General features: G+C 39.4%; 1 protein-coding gene across 1 annotated transcript in view; it reads right to left on the bottom strand.

Annotated features, from left to right (window-relative positions):
* The window catches only part of GREB1L (GREB1 like retinoic acid receptor coactivator), a 282213-nt gene extending 273953 nt beyond the window's left edge, over positions 1-8260 (bottom strand). Inside the window, exon 1 of the mRNA XM_037031689.1 lies at positions 8116-8260. The gene's annotated coding sequence lies outside the window, so the exon portion shown is untranslated. The remainder of the gene's footprint in view (positions 1-8115) is intronic.
* Between the last annotated feature and the right edge of the window lie 8272 nt (positions 8261-16532).

Genomic DNA, 16532 nt, shown 5'->3' with positions numbered 1-16532 from the left:
GTGGTTCTAAGATTCTTGTGTCCATAAAACCCCCCTGGATAGATTGTTAAAATGCACATTCCAGGGTCCCACCCTAGAAACTCTTATTCAGCAGGTTAAGAGACCAATAATCCTCATTTAATAAGCACCTCAGGCAAATAAGGCAGGTGTTGAAAGATCACACTGAAAAACAGTGAATTTAAGGGTGTCTGATCTATTTACAAACTGATTAACCAAAGAATTTGAGGAGTGTGGTATATTAGAGAGAACAAAGAAATTTGAAGTCAAAAGATCTAGATTACTCTCTGACCTAATCCCCCACTCCCTCTGTCACTTGCCTCTGCAGCTGCAGCACTGGCCTCCTAGTTACCTCCTCACAACATCCAAGAATGCTCTTCCTCTAATCTTCCAATGATTTGGGTCCCTTGTAGCGCTCAGGTCTTCACTCAGGTGTCACTAATCAGTGACACCTTCTAGAGAATTTCAATTCCCATCTAACTTTAAAATTCCTCTTGCTGCTTCATTTTCCTCTCTAGCACCTCTCACTATCTAAAATACAACATATTTTACTTTTTTTCTTGTTTGATTTCCATAAGGACAGAGATATTTGTTAGTTTTCTTCACTGCAGCATCTGAAACACCTAGAACAGTGCCTGGACAGATTCAAGAGGATTTCATTTGGCCAAGCCCAAACAAATTAAGCTTGAGACTCAGTGATAGAAGATAGATATAGCCAGTAAGTAAGTGGAGAGTTTCAGTGCACAGATTCCTAGGCCCTGCTAGAGATCTGATTCAGTGACCTTCAAGTGAGGCCTGAGATTTTGAATTTCTAACAGAAACCCAGGTGATACTGACGAAGCTTTGGAAGATGTCAAGTGTCTCTGCTCACTGTTTGGTAAAAATGAACCTATTCTATAATATGAGAACAACTGTAGGATAAAAAAGGAAAGTTCTGTTATACTTCTATGCATTTATCAGGGAGAAAAATTATTCCCCTAATTTCTATGTAACTAAGCTATCTATTCAAATAAATAAAATTATTCTACAGTAAGGATATTTTCACTTAACAATATATCATGGATGTTTAGTGAAACCTAACTTTTAATAAAAGCACGATGTTTTTTTTACTCTTATAATGTTTCAGATGATGTTTTCATTATACGCATTTGTGCTTTGTCTAATTATTTTTTTCTAACAAGTTCCTAGAAGGGACATCTCTGTGTCAAAGAGTTTAGACTAGTGTTGTCCAAAACAACTCTCTAATGATGGAAATGTCCTGTATCTTCACAGTCCAATATGGTAGCCACCAGCCACATGCAGCTATTAAGCACTTGAAATGTGATCAGTGTAACTGAGAAACTGAATCTTTAGTTGTACATATATAGTCTGTCCAGAATGTATACAGCCATGTAATATGAAAAATAGAGACATTTATTGAACAAGATACAAGAAACAAGAAACATTGTACATAGAACAATGACCCCTCAGTTCTCTTCAAAGCAGGCACCTTGGGACCTCCCACAGTTCTCCCAATCACCAATAGCTGCCCCCTCATATTTTCCTGAATCTCATTGATGGTCTGAAATTCCTTCCCTTTCAAAGGTGATTTTAGTTTTGGAAAAGCCAGAAATTGCAAGGTGCCAAATCTGGGCTACAGCGGGGATCAAATCACCTGGGTGATTTGATGTTTTGCAAAAAACTCTGCATAAGACATGATGCATGAGCAGGAGCCTTGTTGTGATGAAGCTGTCAATCACCAGTTGTCTATAGCTGCAGCCTTCTGAATTATCCAAATAGTTTCAGTGGAGGAATGTTCAAGCTTAACTCAAAATTTGACACAGATTCATTGATCTACCCACTCTGTCATTTTGGTTCGCAGGCCTGTGCTCAGTCCACTGAGCTACACTAGCCAGGGCTCACTCTGTCATTTTGAATGCAATGGCCACAGAGTACATTTCTCACTAAACGACATCCACTGCCCCCACTGACTAGTACAGTAAAATCATCATTGTCCATGCATGGGCATTCCAGTCCACTCTCCTTGACTGCCAGGTTACATCGATGTTACGAAAACTATTCTCATTATATTAACAAAGGTTGGACTTTTTCTGGACAAACCTCATAATGTTGACTTAAATTAAATAGCATATTGAATAGGGCAGGTACACACATTTAAAGTCTTGATAAACAATGCCAAATTGCTCTCGAGAAAAGTAATTATTTTGCCTTCACTCTACAGTGTATAACAATAACCACATCTTTATTCTGCTTCCAACACTAGATATTATCAATCTACTGAATCTTTATAACCTGCAAGTTGAAAAATGTCATGTGGTTTTCATATGCACTTCTTTAACAGTAATGTTAAACAAGGTTGTTTTTTCTGTCATACTTATTTAAGGGCAAATATCTCACCCATGTTAATTAAATGAGAGGTCGAAAACTACCTGGCTTCCAGATTGGTTGGGTCCATATTTTTTTACAATTTTATTGTCAACATTTAAATTCATATAAAAAACAAATTTCCAGCCCTACTTGAAAAATCAAATGATCTGGCAACAGAGACCCATACTACCACTAGGCAAATATCAGTGGAGCCTTAGAAATTCTGCTACATTCAGATTTCTTGTCCACCAGAACTCATTATCCCCTATTATTTTACAGGGTTCCTGCTTCACTCACTCAGATTACCTGATTGATCCCTACAAGCAACTGATTTTACAATTGCTGCTCTGAATTAAAGTTTAACAGATTAAAATATAAACAACAGCTAATAAGAATAATTAACTTCCACTTCATACTTAGCATTCAAAAGTGATGTCATGATATATCTAGATTATTTTAAAACTAACATTCAACTAGCAGAAGAATACTTTTCTAGTTGTTGACATTTCCTACCCTCTCAAGCAGTGGTTCTGCATCAGAAGGGTTGTTAAAATGAAGACCAGTAGGTCCTCAACCCTGAAGTTTCTGATTGAATACATAGGGTTGGGCCCCAAGAATTTTTAGCTCCACAATGAGAAGAGATTTTTCTCAAGTATATGGACACTTCTAGAAGTATAGTGATAACGTATAATTTTGACAATGGAATATAAATTTGTAAACCCTTTTTTCCAACATTTATTATTTTACTTTGTTTTCACAATAATCCTGTGCAGAAGGTTGATAATTAGAGCAATAATTGTTCATCTCATTTTACAGAAGACAGGTAAGGTATAGGTATTAAGAATCTCCCCTAAACACACAAGAAGCTAAAAGAGCCAGAACAGATTTCCTAACTTGTAACCTTGGTAATATAGGCAAACACAGCAATCCAGGACACAAATGGAGCTAGCTTCTCCAGACTAGTATCACACAAGTAGAACCATACCCTGGTACAGAGAAGACCATATAACATATGGTTCACAGCAATAAGCTTCTATCAAGTGCTGATTATGTGTTAATCTATGCTAAACATGCCTATAGTGTCCACTGTAGGGACACTCATCCAACATAGAAAAAGATTAAAGATAAAATCTGAAACCATTACCTTGAAAAGATAGTGAATTCTCTACAACATAAAACAAAAGCAAATATGCTGAAGGGGTGGGTGGTAGGGATAAATAGACAGTTGGGTAGAAGAGAGGAGTCTCTGTGGGAGCTTCACATCTGGACTTGGTGTAGTTGCTATGGCCAGTCAGTCAAGAATGGGAGGGAAGGAAAGTACACAATAGGGAGCTCTCCTGGGGCTCAGCAGCACAAAGAGCTGCTGTTATCCACATTGGGTGTGTGTTTGCCAGAAATATCAGGGCTGCTGGAACTCAGAAAGTTACAAGAGCATGCTTTTGTGTAGTCTAAATTACCTTGACTATGTAAGAACTCAAGTCAGAGGGCATAACTTCATTATCCATTTGTAGCCAAAACATGACACGATTAGAAATCATGAAATTTTCTCTCTGATTTCTGCCCCCAAGTTCTGAGAAGCATTCCTGGTAAAAATCCACTAGATTGTAATCACAATAATGGTAATTATAAATCAGCCCTTCAGGGGAAAAGAGAGAGGGTTCAATCTACACTTAAGTAGAATATATATATATATTATATATATACATATATATAATTTATTAATTTTAACTCTTTTTCTAAGATTAAAATGAAAACTAATAAAATTACTATGAGAATATAAGAAAACTACAATTTCCTGGAAAGAAGCTATTAGGAAATTTGGTTCTAAAACTGACCTATCCTGTATGCCCACCTTATAGATTAGTTAAAAATAACTAAGGTGATGAAGCAGTCCATGTAGAAAACTATAGCATACGAGTAAAAAAAATTCCTCTCACTTTTCACAAGGCCAAAGAAACACAAATCAAAACAAAGGAATACAATTTTACACTGATAACACAAATTAGCCACAATAATAAAAATGTTTTAAAATAACAAGCACACACATAGATTGCTAATAAAGTATAAATGTATATAATTCTTTTAGAAAGTAATTTGGTTTTTACCCAGAAATTGTAAAAATTTCTAATAAAAATCAAAGCTAAATATACATATTTTTTCATGTGTTGTGGCTTTTTAACCTTAACAACTTTGTAGAGAGTTATTACTATACCCATTTTACAGATTAGAAAGCTCTAAGAACATAAGTTTTGTGCCCAATATTGCCAATAAGTGATGAAGCTGGGTTTTGGACCCAGAATCTTTATTTTAGAGTCTACCCAATTACAACTACACTATACTGACTGTCTAGGGAAAGCAATCCTAATGAAGTTTTTTAAAAAGAGTAAGAAGAAAGTTACATTCATGAGAATGGTCATTATGTATTTTTAACATATTAGGAAAAGTATCTCAAAATAGAGGAAGGACTAAGCAAATTATGGTATGACAAGCTAGTTACAAATAACAGGAGGTAAATTATAGCAAAATGTTTAAGAAAATCAGAGTTAAGAGGTATCTGCAATATGATAAGACATGTGTAAAAATACATGTTCATATGGCAAGACTGGGAATAAAACTGGAAAAAATAAAAACTATTCCATGTTAGAATTTCACTACTAGTACTTAATTTTCTTTTGTTTGTCAGTTTTATCAACCAAGATTAATCACCCCTACAAATCTATCCTTCTAGTTCACATTCCTATCACCCCAATAACAATTTCTAAAACTTCACTATAAATTACATTACAGATTTATTCAAAATATTATGTAACACTCTTTATTGGTGATTCTGAAGCTTTAAAGTATGAGATCTCCTTCTTAATATCAATATTTGCAATCACCACTTACAGTGTTCTTTTGAAATCCCTTAACTGAAATCATATATAGTGACTAAAATAAGCTACTTCTTTTGCTGTCACAACCTTGCAATGACTCCTTAGCTCCCTGCACCCATCCAGGAACCATTAGCTCAGAGGTTGCAGGTGTTTCAAAGATTAGAAAAGTTTTCTGCTAATAACACAATCTCTAGATGAGTATGTATAAACTAAAATATCTTAGCTATAAGGGATATCATTTTCTAAATACTTTTGAGAATTACTAATTAAGTCATATCAAGTCCCATTTGAAGTGGGTAAATGAACTTTATTACCACTTTACCAAAGAGAAAAGTAAGATTTTCATAAGAGTAATTTCCCCCCAAATGGTACCATGAGCTGTAAAGAAAATTTATTCTGTATAGCCATACAAGTTGATGCACAGAGACCCATTTAGCCCAGGGTTTGGCCTCGTTCAGTAACATAAACAGACATTTTGTGGAAAAGTAAAGTAGTTGTTCTCTAATAATATCAGTCTCACAAGAGCATGAATGTGTTTTAAACATCTATAACCTCCTCTTTATGAATCTACCTACCATTCAGGACTTTATGTGGTCACTCCACTGTCTCATACCCATAGGTCCAACAGAGAGTTATCCTTAACCAGTCTTAGGACACCCAAAGAAGCCACTATTTTAATCACAGAATTTTGAAGTAAGAAGGACCCTTAGAAGCCCTGCAGTTCAATTCCTTTAACTGAGCTACGGGGTGGGAGGCAGGCAGGGGAAACAAAAGTATTTCTTAAAAAGTGACTTCATGTAGTTAAAGTAGGCCTGGAACTAAGACATATGAACAGACGCCTTAAACTTGGCCTTCATATTTTTCCCTTTACATTAAAAATTTTATATGTCATATTAACAGAAGTATAAATATGTCCTTTCAATGTCTTCAGATATATACTGCACTGGACAGAACAAACTATAGTTTGTATCATTCTCTGTATCATAAAGAGTTCCCAAATGGAGGGAAAAATCAACAAAGATTATAGAAATCAACTGTAGAGAAAGTGACGATGGGGTGGGGTGGAATAACAGTTTAATGGTTCTGCTTTCTACTGAATACTTGGTCTATGAGTTTTAGCATTCTAACTGGTCTTCAGATGCAGTAAGTCTGCCTTAGGCCAAATAAAAGGTTCTTATGTCATCATGAGTGGATATCAAATTAATATCTATCACGATTAATTCATAGTTCATTCTTTACTTATATGCAGTTCCTTTATTTTTACTTCCATAATGCAACTCTATTTTAATAGTAAGTTTATGGAAGGATATAGAAGAAATTGACAACAGTGGGACCTCTGGGGAGGAGGATTAGGCATTGGTAATATGGGAGAGAGAGGGCTTACTTTACACAAATAGAAATTTTTACTCTATGCATATTACTTTTCAATATGCCTTAATTAAAAATTTCCCTTTAAACACATGCCTATAGCTGTACAATTCTATTACTAAATCTTTTCAATAAAACTATTATTTTTACTTTTTTCTCTTTTAAATAAGTTTCCAGTATTGCAACTTGTGAAAACACAGAGATATAATCAGAAAGAGGAAGAACCAACAGAGTCATAAAATTCAAAGCAGAATTCCAGGATTTAAAGAAGGAAATGTGCAGAGGAGCCATTTAATTCAAAAACCTTTTGTGGAAAATCTCTTCCCGTATTTAAATGGTTAGGTTTTTAAAAGAGATTTATATGAGATTTTCCATCTTAAGGGAGGGAACTGTAAAGGTGTGAAACACAGAAATTAAAGTTTGGTTTCTATCTTCTCAACAGGGGACAGAGGCTGGGGTGGGGTGCCGGCCGCGTAAGGATCTTGTAGCAGTCACATCCAAGGGAGGAAAGGAACATGCTTGAGTTCCTCCTGACCCCGTCTACCTCAGCAGCAGTTCCCGTGCAGATGAATCCTGTTCAAGACCTTACTTGGGTTCGATTTCACTGCGAAAGCCCACTCACTGAATCTACCCAGAATTTCTTTCAATGGACCTCGAGAGACTGAAGGAATTGATTTACTTCAGCAAACCGCCTCATCATCACACCTTCACACGGCCCGGGCACGCACCTCACTTCGTTGTCTACTTATGTCAGGGTCAGCTGTCAATACAACCTTTTGTGTATCGTTCAGAAAAAGGGTGCGTGGTCCTTAGCCACTCACAGAAAAATGGAAATGATGACCAGAACACACGCGCGCGCGCGCTCGCGAAGTGACATTTAGTGTGGAGCAAAGAAACCCAGGGATTCTGAGCAAACGCTAGCCACCGCTGGCTGCTCTCAACTTTCCCCAGCGGAGCTCTCTCCATCCATCCTCTTCAAGCCGCTTCCGCGCCTCCCTACCTGCCGCCCATCCGCTCCCGCGAGCCCCGCACAACCCCGCAGGCTCCGGGAGATGGGTCCCGGACACCCCCCACCCCCGCCACTTCAGCCTGGGAGATCCCAGACGCGCCGCAGCCTCCCTCATTCCACTCTCTGGCTTCCTCGCTCCCGCCACAAAGGCAGCGAGGAGGGCTCGGGGTGACAGGCCTTTGGCCTCCAGGCGCGTACCGCACGAGCTGGGTCCCCTCAGAGAGCTGACGCGAGGCGGCGGGGAGAACGGGTTCGGATCTGGGCTGGCACCAGCGCCTGCCCTCGCCATACAAACAAGCTCGCGCTCACATCCCCGCTCCGCCAGCCTAAGTCCTCCTCTCCAGAAAAAGTCTGTCCCAGCGCTTCCCCGCGCAGGGAGGGTGTCCACAGCCCGCCAAAGGGCAGCTCCTGCCGGGCAGAGGCGTGAGCTCGCGCCCGGCTCGCGACCTCTCACCTCTGCCTCCCCCGCGCCCGCGCCCCAGAGTCCCCGCAGCCGCTCACCTGGCCCTGGAGTGGCGCGAGGGCAGAGTACCAAGGGGTGGCCCTCGTCTCGGCCGGGGCTCGTCTCCCCACCCCCAGTCCGGGTCCCAGCACTGCGCCTCCGCTCGCCGAGGCCGCCCTCCTCCGAGGTGCTAGCGCCGCCGGTGGCTGGCGTCTCTCTGGCAGACGTGCTGGCCGCGCGCTCAGTTCCCCGGGGCGGAGCGAGGCGGCGGCCGCCGAGGCCGGAGGCGGATTCCTCAGGTGCTTGCCCCTCCCGTTTCCCCAGAACCTCCGCGGCTGGGACCCCAGCATCTCCTCCCACGCTGTGTCCTGCGGCCTCCGGCAGCCTCGGCTCCCGCGAGTCTCCTTAAGGGCTCCCTTGCCCTTGAGGGAACACACCGCCTTACCCGCCCCCTCTTAGGGCACCCCCCACCAATACAGTGGCGCCTTCGGTCCACTGTTTCATGCCTCCATTTACAAACTCCCCAGCACAAATGATGGGTGTGGCCACGGGGGGTGTGGAGGGGGTCTTCTGAAGAGAGATTGCTCCCCAGTGCGGCTGACGCGTACGGCCAAGAAGAAAAATTATTTTCTCGCTGATCCCGCGTTTATTGAGTGTTCTTGACTCATTGAGCGGTTACTTTCTCTGTCAAGAGGACGGAGATTAAAAACCTCTAAGTGTGAACCCCGCCTGGGCAATGGTGGGTCAAAAACCCTGGCCTTTTACATGAAAAGGGTTAGTGCACGAGCAGAACGCGAACAAACCCAAACCAAGCCCATGAGCCCCGGCCGGAGCGGACTTTTGCACCTCTTGGATGAGCACGCCGGCCCCGCGCTCGGGGAGGCTGCTGGCTCGCCACGGCTCGTTCCGAACTTCGCGGACCAAAAGGGATCCTCCGCCCCAAGGGGCAGCCCCTTCCAGAGGATCCAGGGCCTCGACCGGTGCTGCAGGGACAAACGCTCTCGAGAGATGCTGCGGCCAGATAGTGATAGATTTAGCTGCACTTTTCACAGCCGGTGGTTTTTCTTGTCAGAGATGTAGCTCCATTTTTTAAAAACTGTCATTGTTGCCAGAGGTAAGAGACTAGACTCCTCACTGGATAGCCCACACTCTGAAAGAAGCAACTCCATGCTGGATGTGGTAGAAGAGTCTAGGTAAATTAAAGTTTATTTTTAGTACTTTGTGGCTAGTAGAGTCCCAGATAGAGCATGTTTTTGAAAGTGGGCACACTGCCTCGGCGAGTTGGTTATTATTCTATTGTTACTGTATCGTTTGTCAGTTGTAGTTTAAAAACAGCCTTAATTAAAATAGATCTCATATGGTCTTTAAGTCAGTAAATTGTGTATGTTTGTCTTGTCTGTTTTTTCTTAAGAACTAAAATGCATCCCGCCCTTCCCCGCACCCCACGCTGCCGCTTTCGGTAGACACAGAGGGAATTGACTGGAAGGTTGGGATTTCCAGGAAATAACTGAAAACATAGTTCAGTTGTGACTAACAAAAGTAAGCGATTTATTTGTGGTTCGGATTTTCTCTCACTCCTCCAATGGGAAGATGCACTCAAGTGCCATTAGAAAAAAATCAGTTTGTTCCTTGTGCGAATAAGGAGCAGAAATGGTTTTTGTTTGGTTTTACAATTGAATTCCTATTGTCCAGTCTTTAAAAAAAAACATAGAAACACTTTTATGGGTCATGAGGGCAGGAAACATGACTTTCTCAATAGCCACTGTATTCCCACAACTCTGGATTTTCCTCACAATACAGGTTTAATAAGTGAAAATGATATGGTTTTTCAGTAACTACAGTATAGAGAGGTGCAGATGATTAGCAGTATAACTAAACATATGGAAAAGGAACCCAATGTCAGTTAGCAAACTCACCATGAAACTGGCCATATAGGGGGAAAAGACGGTAGAAACCTGAGATTTCAAGTTTACCTGGTGAATATAAACTAAGCTCACAACAGGTTAAAGCAGATGAGAATCTTTTGAAAATCTCAATCTTTCACAAGGTCTGTATAGTTAGGGAGGGGGACACTTTCCATTTTAAAGATAAGAAGCCTGGGAACAATGAGTAGCCTGAAAGTATTGTAAAATGACAGTGCAGTTTTCTCTCACTTTAGTTCAAGGACTGTGTGCTGAGTACCAAGCACACTAGACTTTGTAGATGTGAAGGTAAATTTGGCACAGTTGCTCAAGGACCTTAGACTAGTATTATAGGATTCTTCATTCAATCAACAAATATTCATTGAACACCTATCATGAGCCGGGTGGTGTAGTGGGAACTGCACCTAAGAAGGTTAAAAGTCCCTAACAAAGTTAAAAGTTAGTGATAGTAATCTACTGTATTCTGGTAGGTGGAACCATTTCAATGTCTCCTTTATTAAATAATAAATTCCCTTGCCCTGAATTTATTTGTGTATATGCCTAGTGTCAACTTCATTGTTTATACATCCTTCATCATGTCCAACAGATTTCTGTGATTATCAGATTTGATAGTTTTAAGAGTAAAAACTCTGTAGGTTAGACCTCACAGTTTTGAATTCTGGCCACGAGACTTATTTATTATGTAACCTTGATAAAGTTACTTGACACTCATCTTACTGTTCCCATCTGTAGAATAACGTTATAATAGTACATACCTCAAGGGGTAACTATGTGGATTAAGACAATGCATTGTGCCAAGCACACTATAAAATATTAGCAGCTATCACTGTCTGTGAATCCTTCCTTCCACTCTTCCCCATAACAATAATTCCTGAGTGCTTCTCCAAAGATACCCTGCATTACAACCCAAGTTCAGTGAAAAATGTGAGACTCGTGGCAGTTGAGGTCCTTATAAATAATAGAATCTTTCCAAATGGTTATTGTGAAGATCCTCTGCCTCATCAATAGAAGTTCTAGGATTATATCCTGCTTCTGCTCTCAAGGATGAACACCCTTTTTCATAAATTTCTGTGGCCCTTGGCTCCACACTCGGGAAAGCTCCTCCTTGTTCATTGTCTTCCATACCACATTTGAAGTGGAATTGGGAAGTAAGCCCACCTTGAAGACTGAATAATTTTCACAGCCCATTTCCTGCTGGTACAAGTTTGGGGTCCTGCGAGTTCTTTTATATTTAAAGGTTTTTAAAGGCCAGGCTTGTGGCTGGTTTGGCCATATTCCTTCAAGCAGAATTCCTTCAAGTAGATTTCATATTTATTTGCTTCCACTGAGTTTCACGTACCAAAAGTCACACCCAAACTTCTTTCTTGGGCAAAGTTTAAAATACTTTATTCTTTTTTTCTCTCAACCTAAAGTTTGAGGCTTGGTGGCTCATCCTGTGCACCATCAACCATTATTTCACTTATAAAGGAAGGTGGGGGTGGGCTACTACTTTCCCCACTCAGACCCAATTCACTGAAAGGGAAAACCAACTCCAGCCTATCGCCACCATCCTCAGAGGATAAGACCCACTGTGGGGAACTGAACAGTGGCTTCTCTAATACGAGGTGGGATATCAGTTACCAATGCTGAATGATCTAGATCTCCACTTATAACTATGAACGGATTAAAAATATTACCAGACCTGATTGTGTGCCTCAATTGGTTGGGCATTATCCCACAAAGTGAAAGGTCGCCAGTTCAATTCCCAGTCAGGGCACATGCCTAGGTTGTGGGTATGGTCCCCTGGTGGGTACATAGGAAAGGGAACTGATTCATGTTTCTCTCCTGTCTTTCACCTTCCTTTCTCCTCTGTCTACAAAAAAATAAATAAAATTCTTTTAAAAATGTCACTGATTATAAAGAAAAATTCCACTATTTGAAAGAAGAGAACAAAATTAGAACAGATATTACTCGCTAACGTGGAGTTTATGAAGAAAATGGAAGAAAAATTTTTAAAAACTCTTGTTGATGCCCTGGCTATTGTGGCTGAGTTGGTTGGAGGTGAGGTTGGAGCATTGTCTAGTAACCAAGGGGCTGTTGATGTGATTCTCAGTCAGGACACATACCTAGGTTGTGGGTTCAATCTCTGATCCAGGTGCATATGATCTCTGGTCTGGGCACATGTGATCCCCAATTTGGGTGCCTAGGGAGGCAATCAATCAATACTTCTCTCTAGAATCACTGTTTCTCTCTCTCCCTTCCTCTGTCCTTTTATCCCTCTCTAAAAACAATGAAGAAAGATGTCCCCAGGTGAGGATAAAAAAAATCTTGTTGATGTTCTTAGTGAAATTTAAAGAATAAAAAGGGCAGTTTCTCGTGAAAATGGAGCAATTTGAGAACCATAATGTCCCTGGAAATTAAAAAGATACATGAATATTTAAGTCAAAAGGACTATCAAAGCAGTTAATAGAAAAAGATTCTGATAAAAACTGAATTAAAGAATTATAAGACCATCTCAAAGAGTTCTTTTAGAGTGTAGAGCAAAAAAATAAATAAATATAAATTATAAAAGAAAAGGTAAAAGATTTTTTAATGGATCCCAGAGACCCAGTTTTTATACATTGGGCATTTTAGAAGCAAAATGGGATATTGCATATTAATACAGTTGTAATATGCAATATCTATATTGTGGTCTACAAATATGTATTTGTATACTACAACACATCATTGAAAGTAGTTAAAGAAGATCTAAATAAATGGAAACACAAATTATGTTATGGGAGTTGAAGACAATATTGTTAAGGTGGCACTACTTGTCAAATTAATCAATAGATTTTTTTTAATTTTTATTTATTTATTTTTAGAGGGGAAGGAGAGAGGGAGAGAAACATCAATGTATGGTTGCCTTTTGTGCATCCCCTGCTGGTAGTTAGCCTGCAAGGAACCGGCTTGCAACCCAAGCATGTGCCCTGACTGGGAATCGAACCGCGATCGTCTGGTTCGCAGGCCCGCGCTCAATCCACTGAGCTACGCCAGCCAGGGCTAATCAATAGATTTGATGTAATCCCTATCAAAGCTCCAGAAGCATTTTTTTCAGAAATTAAGAAGCTAGTTCTATAATTTATATGGAAATTGAAAGGACTCAAGTAGTCAAAAACAATCTATAAGAAGAAATAAGTCAGAAGACTTATTTCAAACCTCATTGCAAAGCTACAGTAATCAAGACAGTGTGGTACTGGCATAAGGACAGGCATATAGATCAATGGAATGGAGTTAATAATCTAGAAATAAACCCATGCATCTATGGTCAATTGATATTCAACAGGCTGTGAAAATAATACAGTGGGGAAAGAATAGTCTTTTCAACAAATGTTGCCGGGACACTGGATATCCACAAGCTAAAGAATGGATGTGGACATCCACCTTACGGGGGATACAAAAATTTACTCAAAATGAATCTGAGCCCTAGCTGGCATGGCTCAGTGGATTGAGGCTGTCCTGCAAACCAAAGCTCACCAGTTCAATTCTCAGTCAGGGCTCATACCCAGATTGCTGGCCAGGTACCCTGTAGGGGAAGTGTGAGAGGCAATCACACATTGATGTTTCTATCCCTTTTTCACTCCCTTCCTCTCTCTCTAAAAATCAGTCAATCAATTAATCAATCTAAAAAAATGAATCTTAGATATACAGTAGTTCCCCCTTTCTGTGGAATATGCTTTCCAAGACACCCCCACCTCCAGTGAATGCCTGAAACCCTAGATAACCCAAACCTGATATGTACTGTTTTTTTTCTGTACATACATACCTATGATAAGATTTAATATGAATTAGGCACAGTAAGAAATTAACATCAACAACTAATAAAATAGAACAGTTAAAACAAAATACTATAATAAAAGTTATGTGAATGTCTTTGTGGTCATTATTAAGTAAAATAAGAGTTACTTGAAAACAAGCACTGCAATACTGTGATGGTCCATCTGATAACTGAGATGCTTACTAAATGACTAATGGGTAGGGAGTGTATACAACACAAATACACTGGACAAAGGGATGATTTACATGCCTGATAGGACAGAGCAGACAGCAGCAAGATTTTATCACACTACTCAGAATAGCACGCAATTTAAAATTTCATGAATTATTTATTTCTGGAATTTTTCATTTAGTGTTTTCAGACTGTGGTTGACTGTAGGTAACTGAGACTGTGGAAGGTGAAACTGCAGATTACTACTGTAATGTAAGAGCTGAAACTACACAACTTATTTTATATAGCTGTTTGACACTGGGTTAAGCAGTGATTTCTTAATGTGACACCAAAAGTATAAGCAACAAAGGAAAAACTAGATAAATTAACTCATAAAATTAAAAACATTTGAGCATCAAAGGATAGTATCAAGAAAGTAAGAAGACAACCTGCAGTATGGGAGAAAATATTTGTAAAGCATATATCTGATATTATCCAGAATATATAAAGAATTCTTACAACTAAACAATTAAGGCAAATAATCCAAATAAAAAATGAGGAAGGATTTGAAAAGACATTTCTCCAATGAAGATATGCCAATGGCCAGTAAGCACACACAAAAAAGTGCTCAACATAATTAGCCACTAGGAAAATCCAAATCAAAACCATAATATCTGGGATGGGAGTAAAAGACAGAAAACTGTACTTGAACAACAATTACATTTTAAAAATTTAAAAAAACATGATATACTACTTTACAAGCATTAGAATGACAATTAGCAAAAACAAACAAATAAAAACCCCAGAAAATAGCAGAATACATACAATAAAATATTATTCAGCTTTAAAAAGGAAGGAAATTCTGATCTGGACAGGTATATGCAAAAATATGAAACTAGACCACCAACTTTCACCACACACTAAAATAAACTCAAGATGAATAAAAGACTTAGATATAAGTCATGACACAGTTAAAGTCCTAGAGGAGAACAGACGCAGGAAAATTTAAGATACCCCACATAGCAATATTTTCAATGATATGTCCCCTGGAGCAAGAGACATAAAGGAAGAATAAACAAATTGGATTACATCAAATTAAAAAGCTTCTGCATGGCTAAACAAAGCAACAGCAAAAATGAAAAAGTAACCAACTATATTGGGAAAACATATTTGCCAATGATACCTCAGACAAGGGTTTGATCTCCAAAATATATAAAGAACTCACATGTCTCCACACCAGGAAGGCAATTTAAAAATGGGCAAAGAACTGAACAAACAGTTCTCCAAGGAGGACATATAGAGGACCCATAGTCATATGAAAGGATGCTCGACATCACTAACCATCAGAATGGTGCAAATTAAAACCACAGTGAGATATCATTTCACACCTGTCAGAATGGCCATCAGTAATAAGTCAACAAACAACAAGTGCTGGTGAGGTTGTGGAGAAAAGGGAACCCTCATGCACTGTTGGTGGGAATGCACACTGGTGCAGCCAATGTGGAATTCCTCAAAAAACTAAAAATAGAACTGCCTTCTGATCCAGTGATTCCACTGCTGGGATTATACTCTAAGAATCCTGAAACACCAATTCAGAAGAACTTACGCACCCCAATCCTCATAGCATATTATTTACAATAGCCAAGTGTTGGAAACAGCCTAAGTGCCCATCAGTAAATGAGTCAACCAAAAAACTGTGGTACATTCACACAATGGAATACTGTGCAGCAGAAAGAAAGAAATAAAGAATCCCTACCCTTCATAACAGCATGGCTGGAACTGGAGAGCATTATGCTAAGTGAAATAAGACAGGCAGTAAAAGACAAATACCATATGATCTCACTTATAAGTGGAACCTAATAAACAAAACAAACAAAAGAGCAAAGTAGAACCAGAGACATGGAAACAAAGAACGAACTGACAATGACCAGAGGGAAAGTGAGAGGAGGATAACAGGGGAAAGAGGGGGAAGGAACATGTATAAAGAACCCATGGGCAAGGACAACAGTGTGGGAATTGACTGTGGGAGCGTGGAGGCAGGGGCAGGACAGGGAAGAACAATGGGGGAAAATTGGGACAACTGTAATTGAATAACAATTAAAAAAATAAATTAGTTAAAATAAAAATAAAATAATAAAAAGGAGGGAAATTCTGACACATTCAACCGCTGTGATGAACTTTGAAGACAGTATACTAAATAAAATAAACCAGTCACAAAAAGACAAATACTACTTGATTTCACTTATATGGGTATCTAGAGTGGTTGAATTCATAGAGACATAATGGTGGTTGATCTGGGGCCAAGGTGAAGAGGTGGTGGTGATGAGTTATTGTTTAATGGGTATGGTTGTTAGGGTTAGGGATAAGGTTAGAGTTTCAGTCTTGGAACATAAAAAAAATCCTAGAGATGAATGGTGGCGACGGATGCACAACAATATGAATACACTCAATGCCACAGAACTGTACCCTTACAAATGGTTAAAATGGAACATTTTATGTCATGTATAGTTTACCATTTTATTTTAAAGGCTCTAATTTGTTTAAAGCTATAATAACAAATGTTTGCAAAGACATGGAGAAATTGAACACTTACACATTGCTGGTAGGA

The sequence above is a fragment of the Sturnira hondurensis genome, unplaced genomic scaffold (genome assembly GCF_014824575.4).
Source record: "Sturnira hondurensis isolate 20B ecotype Veracruz unplaced genomic scaffold, ASM1482457v3 Scaffold0001872, whole genome shotgun sequence".
In the NCBI taxonomy this organism is placed as follows: domain Eukaryota; kingdom Metazoa; phylum Chordata; class Mammalia; order Chiroptera; family Phyllostomidae; genus Sturnira; species Sturnira hondurensis.
The sequence above is the reverse complement of the archived record's forward strand: the minus strand, read 5'-3'. Positions and strand labels throughout refer to the sequence as shown.